This window comes from Macrobrachium nipponense, chromosome 20 (genome assembly GCF_015104395.2).
Source record: "Macrobrachium nipponense isolate FS-2020 chromosome 20, ASM1510439v2, whole genome shotgun sequence".
In the NCBI taxonomy this organism is placed as follows: domain Eukaryota; kingdom Metazoa; phylum Arthropoda; class Malacostraca; order Decapoda; family Palaemonidae; genus Macrobrachium; species Macrobrachium nipponense.
In genome coordinates, this window is record NC_061089.1 from 43,066,522 (window position 1) to 43,073,863 (window position 7,342).

Here is a 7,342-nt window from a genome sequence, read left to right on the forward strand (position 1 = left end):
ATTGTTCCATCTTTCTAGTCTCCATTTGACATCAAACCTTTGCCCCTATTCCTGTCTCATTTCATCTCTCTTTTTCAATTCTTACTGTAATCTATGCAATTCTTCTTTATTGTTCAAGGTCAAAACTGGAATTTATCAAAACATTTGCCACTCCATATTCGAGTCATGAACCCTCTTTTCATGACAGTTCTACAACCAAATCTAATCACTCTATTTTCAGAAATATTAAATAGTTATGGAAATTTGACACACACACACACACCTACACACTGATAATTTTCTAAAGCAGTTTACAGTGCGACAATATATAACTTACTACTTATGCACATCTTATAAATAATTTTTAGAACCTATTTAATTGAGGGAAAAAAGGAGTGTTACAGACAATACTTGTTTTTCTCCAGCTGATACACATAGCCCTGAAATAATTAATGTCCAGTCGTAACACGAGACGCCTGGTACTATTCAAAATTCTCACTATGCTCGCCTTTTTATTTTGAGACAGATTTCACCGAAAATGTGTTGCTGGTCCAACGCAAGCGATGAGCAATTACCGGGATGAGTGTTTTACCGAGAGAACGCTTTAGGAAGTGAAATGAACCTCATAATGATCCCCTCCCATTTGCTTTACAGTAAGAGACGCATTTTATTCACCCGATTTTTCTTTTCCTTTTTACCAACGAGGAATGATCGCGTCTAATTTCAGACTCCTTCGAGATATTCCGCGGGATGAATGAATGCAGCAGAGAAGTTGAGCTTGTTTGGAGGAAAGAGGATGCAGAATTGCAAACGCAGAAGTGCTTGCACATTTTAACATACATACATACATAAACACACATATATATAAATATAAATAAAATATAAATATAAATATAATATAAAAATAAATATATATGTATGGTATATTATATATATATATTATATATATATATATATATATCTTATATATCTACTAAATATATATATATATATATATATATATATATTTCATATATATATCTTTATATATATAGTAGCATAATAAATATAAATCTATATATATATATCATATATATACATATATATAATATTATATATATCTAGATATATATATCATATATCCTATATAAATATATATATATAAATATAATAAATCAAATATATATCTACATATTTATATATAACATTTACTTATATAATATATATATATATATATATATATATATATATATATATATATATAACCTACATCTAAATATAAATATATATATATATATATATATATAAATATATACATATATATAACATTTACTTATATATATATATATATATATATATATATATATATCTAAATATAAGATAAATATAATACATATATATATCATATATATATTTATCTATATATATATATATATATATACATATATATATATATATATATATATATATATATATATATATATATTTATGTTATCCCCCCTTTTATTCCCTAAACTACACAAACTGGGAACTCTTACCTGTTGCCAACGGTGCCCTGTCTGTAAGTATGTCACGAGGCTTATTAAGACTGCGTAAATATAAAAAATATCATTTATTTCCCAAAGCAATTGGTTATAACAAAGAACAAAATGATTAACAAGTCATAATGGCATAAATACCCAAATCTGCCCATAAAGAAAACCAATAAGATAACATTCTACCCTCCGGACTAAGGTTACACTCTCAAACCCCAAACAAGTCACATTGTCTAGTACTCGTCAGTTAGAGAATCCCATTCCTAATCAACCATGGAATCGGACCCATCTGTAATAAAGATAATAGTTACATAGACACCCCACGTCACTCTTTTCAAAGTATTTACGTAAAGAGATCCATTTCCACACTTCTCTCTCTTTTCCAAAAGGTAACAGTTTTTCTAAGTTTTTATAGAACGTGTCTTACCTTTCGATGGGCGTTTTCTCCCGACACTTCGAGCAACCGCTTGTTCTCTCCTTTGCACAAAGAATGCGTCTTCCACAAGTACCCTGACCAGTAGGCCTGTAATATGCGTACAAACGAATGCACATGCCTCGCAAACGGGGAACGACCTCTGAGACAAGTTGCTTGTTCAGCAAATACCTTTCTCTCCCATGTGAAACTTTGCAGTGTACCCACCCCTTGTCGTCTAGGCGAGTAGAGCTATGTGACTTTATTATTATATAAAACACTTTAAACATATTATTAGCCATTCCCCCTCTTTCACCTCTTTAGATTTATATTCAGATATATATTACGTATATCTATACATATATATACATATATAATCTATATATAATCTGCTAGCTGACCAATCCGGTGCTAACTGAGAAAACTCTAAACAACAACTGATAAACTTTCTCTCTCTCTCTCTCTCTCTCTCTCTCTCTCTCTCTCTCTCTCTCTCTCTCTCTCTCTCTCTCCTGTTAAGATGGTTGCTTCAGCTACATTCCACCACTTCCCAACTCCATTCCTATCGGGGCTCAACGTGGACTTAAAAGGGCATCGAGAATGTCACTATTCATCGCAGCAACTTCAAAAGCTACGGATTAGATACTGATATCTGTAGTTTTTGATCATTTTAATATAATAATCCGTAAGAGCAAAGTACAAAATTACGGTGCCGCACAATTTATTGTTGACGCGTACGAGTGGATTTAGGCCAACTTATAAACATAATGCAACCATTCCAGTTCTTAAAAAAGAAAAAAAAACCTAATCACTCATTTGCTATTGTTAGAAAGCAAAGCTCTCTTCTCTCTTTATTTCTATCTAGATAAATCCGCGAACATAATTAATTTTTAATCAGATTTATATCATTTCTGTTGCCGTTAATTCCTTAAAATGGAATTATACTAAGTGGTTCACTTTTCGAGGCGAATTCTGGGGGCGTTTATTTTCCCGATTCATTAAAAGCAAGTCCTCTGCCATGTAGAATGAAGATCCATTTTTAGTTTCTCACTTCTTTAACAAAGAAATGAACGCATCTCTTTTCCATGTCGAAATCAGTCCTTCCAGGTGCAGAAAAGGAAGTTCCAAGAGGAACAGATTTAGCATCGAGAAACTTTCACAGCTCTCGACCAACCAGATTGCCAATTTGCATCTAGATGAGGAATCTTATTGTTCACCTCTGTCCTTAACAGGAAAAGAAAAAGATTCTGGTGTTCCGATGCGTGGGTCAGCTGTCTTTGCTCGTGCATTAAAGCAGCTCGCTTCTAAGAATTTTTTCGTGTTTTTTGCATTGTGTTTGGAACGTTTTTTTTGTGCATCTATATATATTACATCATTGATTCTTTATCATTTTACAACAACAATAATAATAATAATACTGATAATAATTTGTGGAGAAACAAATCCAGTTGCATGTGCGTACATATCATTATCATCTTTATTTTATTTTACTATTTTTTTAGTCTATCACAGTCATCCTATTCGACTGGTTGGTTTTTATAGTGTGGGGTTCCGGGTTGTATCCTGCCTCTTATGAGTCCAACACTTTCCTCACTGTGTGCTGTATCTAGTAGCACACTCCTCTGCATGAGTCCTGGAGCTACTTCGGCATCTAGTTTTTCCAGGTTCCTTTTCAGGGTCCTTAGGATTGTGCCTAGTGTTCCTATGAGTATGGGTACAATTCCACTGGCATATCCCATATCCTTCTTATTTCTATTTTCAGGTCTTGAAACTTATCAATTTTTATCTTTCGTTCTCATCTGCTCTGGTGCCCCATGGTATTGCGGCATCAGTGAGTGATACTTTCTTCTTGATTTTGTCAAGCAACGTCGTCTGGTCTATTGGCATGTATCACCCTATCTGTTCTGAAACCATAGTCCCAGAGGATCTTTGCCTGATCGTTTTCCATCACTCCCTCAGGTTGATGTTCGTACCACTTATTACTGCAAGCTAGCTGTTTCTTGCACAGGCCCCAGTGGAGGGCTTTGTTACTGAATCATTTCTCTTTTTATATTGGTTCTGTGGAAGTGCCGAACGTTCGCTTATGTGATTTTTGGTCTCATTTTTCATAATTGTACTTCCTGCATATGGTTGAGATATTATTTCCATCAATTGTCGTTTGGACATCTCTGTAACCATTGCCATGTTTCATTGCTGGCCAGTCTGTCTCATGTACCGTCCGTAGATAGGTTTGTGGTGCCATTCCTCCGTTCTGTTTGTCATTCTCCTGTGTCTGCATATTTCCGGGTCCTCGTCTACTTTGATCAGTCCTTCCCATGCACTCCTTGGCCACTCGTCTTCACTGGTTTTTAGATATTGCCCCAGTGCTCTGCTCTCGATTTCGACGCAGTCCTTTTTGCTTTCGTGATGTATAGTCTGTCTGTATTTGCTCTTGGGTGTAGTGCTTTGTGTATTGTCATGTGTTTCCTAGTTTTCTGGTCTATACTGCGGAGTTCAGCCTTCGTCCACTCCACTACTCCTGCCCAAGTGTTGATGGCTTTCGTCACATTTCCGGCGTTGCGTTTTGACGATTATCGCCGTAAGTCTATGCATATATTCTTTCCTGATCGTGTCATTCATCTCTTGGTGCTTTAGATCCTCTCCTTCTATTATTCCCAGGTATTTTTATCCTGCCTGATCTATGTGGCTGATGCTACTCCCATCTGGTAGCTTTATCCCTTCAGTCATTGTCACTTTGCCTTTTTGAATGTTGACAAGGCACATGTTTTTTATTCCAAATTCCATCCTGATGTCGCCAGATACAATCCATACAGTCTTGGTTATGGCACCTGTCGTCGTCGTCGTTATTATTATTATTATTATTATTATTATTATTATTATTATTTTTTTTTTTTTTTTTTTTTTTTCCTCTATCACAGTCCTCCAATTCGACTGGGTGGTATTTATAGTGTGGGGTTCCGGGTTGCATCCTGCCTCCTTAGGAGTCCATCACTTTTCTTACTATGTGTGCCGTTTCTAGGATCACACTCTTCTGCATGAGACCTGGAGCTACTTCAGCCTCTAGTTTTTCTAGATTCCTTTTCAGGGATCTTGGGATCGTGCCTAGTGCTCCTATGATTATGGGTACGATTTCCACTGGCATATCCCATATCCTTCTTATTTCTATTTTCAGATCTTGATACTTATCCATTTTTCCCTCTCTTTCTCTTCAACTCTGGTGTCCCATGGTATTGCGACATCAATGAGTGATACTTTCTTCTTGACTTTGTCAATCAACGTCACGTCTGGTCTATTTGCACGTATCACCCTATCCGTTCTGATACCATAGTCCCAGAGGATCTTTGCCTGATCGTTTTCTATCACTCCCTCAGGTTGGTGCTCGTACCACTTATTACTGCAAGGTAGCTGATGTTTCTTGCACAGGCTCCAGTGGAGGGCTTTTGCCACTGAATCATGCCTCTTTTTGTACTGGTTCTGTGCAAGTGCCGGGCATTCACTTGCTATGTGGTTTATGGTTTCATTTTTCGTATTGCACTTCCTACATATGGGAGAGATGTTATTTCCGTCTATCGTACTTTGAACATATCTGGTTCTTAGGGCCTGATCTTGTGCCGCTGTTATCATTCCTTCAGTTTCCTTCTTTAGCTCTCCCTCTGTAGCCATTGCCAATTGTCATCGCTGGCTAGTTCTTTAGTCTGTCTCATGTATTGTCCGTGCATTGGCTTGTTGTGCCAGTCCTCTGTTCTTTCTGTCTTTCTCCTGTCTCTGTATATTTCTGGGTCTTCGTCTACTTTTATTAGTCCTTCTTCCCTGCACTCTTTAGCCACTCGTCTTCACTGGTTTTCAGATATTGCCCCAGTGCTCTGTTTTCAATGTTGACGCAGTCCTCTATACTAGTAGTCCTCTCCCTCCTTCCTTTCGTGTTATGTATAGTCTGTCCGTATTTGCTCTTGGGTGTAGTGCCTTGTGTATTGTCATTTGTTTCCTGGTTTTCTGATCTATGCTGCGGAGTTCTGCCTTCGTCCATTCCACTATTCCTGCGCTGTATCTGATTACTGGCACTGCCCATGTGTTTATGGCTTTTATCATATTTCCGGCGTTGAGTTTTGACTTGAGTATCGCCTTGAGTCTCTGCATATATTCTTTCCTGATCGTGTCCTTCATCTCTTGGTGTTTTATATCTCCTCCTTCCATTATTCCCAGGTATTTGTATCCTGTCTCATCTATGTGTTTGATGTTGCTCCCATCTGGTAGCTTTATCCCTTCAGTTCTCGTTACTTTGCCTTTTTGTATGTTGACTAAGGCGCATTTTTCTATTCCAAACTCCATTCTGATGTCCCCAGATACAATCCTTACAGTCTGGATTAGGGTATCTATTTCCTTGATGCTCTTACCATACAGCTTGATGTCGTCCATGAACATCAGATGGTTGATTTTGTTGCCTCTTTTCTTGAGTTGGTACCCGGCATCCATCTTCCTGTAGGTACTTTTGTCATGGGAATCATGGGCTTACTTACGAAGAGTAGTGGGGACAGTGAGTCGCCCTGGAAGATCCCTCTCCTGATATTAACCTATGCTAGTCTTATTACAGAGCTTGTAAGTATTGTATTCCAGTTGCACATTGTATTTTTGAGGAAGCTGATGGTATTTTCCTCTGCCCCATATATTTTCAGGCATTCTATTAGCCATGTGTGTGGTATCATGTCGAAGGCTTTCTTATAGTCTATCCATGCCATGCTTAGGTTGGTTTTCCTTCTCCTACTGTTCTTCATTACCATTTTGTCTATCAGGAGCTGGTCTTTTGTGCCCCTACACTTCCTTCTGCAGCCTTTTCTGTTGGTAGGGGATGGTGTTTGTCTCCTCTAGGTAGTTGTATAGCCTTTCACTGATGATACCTGTTAGTAACTTCCACATTATTGGTAGGCAGGTGATAGGCCTGTAGTTACTGGCTATATTTCCCTTACTCTTGTCTTTTGTACTAAGGATGTTCTTCCTGTGGTCATCCATTTGGGTGCTTGGTGATTTGAGATACAATGCTGGAGTTGTTCTGCTATTCGTGGGTGTAGGGCCTTGAAGTTTTTGAGCCAGTATCCATGGACTTCATCGGGACCTGGGGTTTTGCCAGTTTGGTATTTTCTTTAGTTGGTGTCTGACTGTGTCTGTCGTGATCTCCGTGAATCTTTGTTTTATTCTCCCTGTTTCTTCTTCCTTGACTTCCTGGAGCCATGTTGCATGTTTGTTGTGTGATACCGGATTGCTCCATATGTTTTCCAGAGTCTCTTACTTGGTTCGGCTTCAGGAATTTCTGGGTGGTTGTCTTCCCCTCTTAGTTGGCTGTATAGTCTTTTCTGGTTGGTTCCGAATAGTTTGTTCTGTTGGTATCCCTTATTCCTGTTCATGTACCGTTGGATCTTGTGTGCTTTGGCCTTAAGCCTCT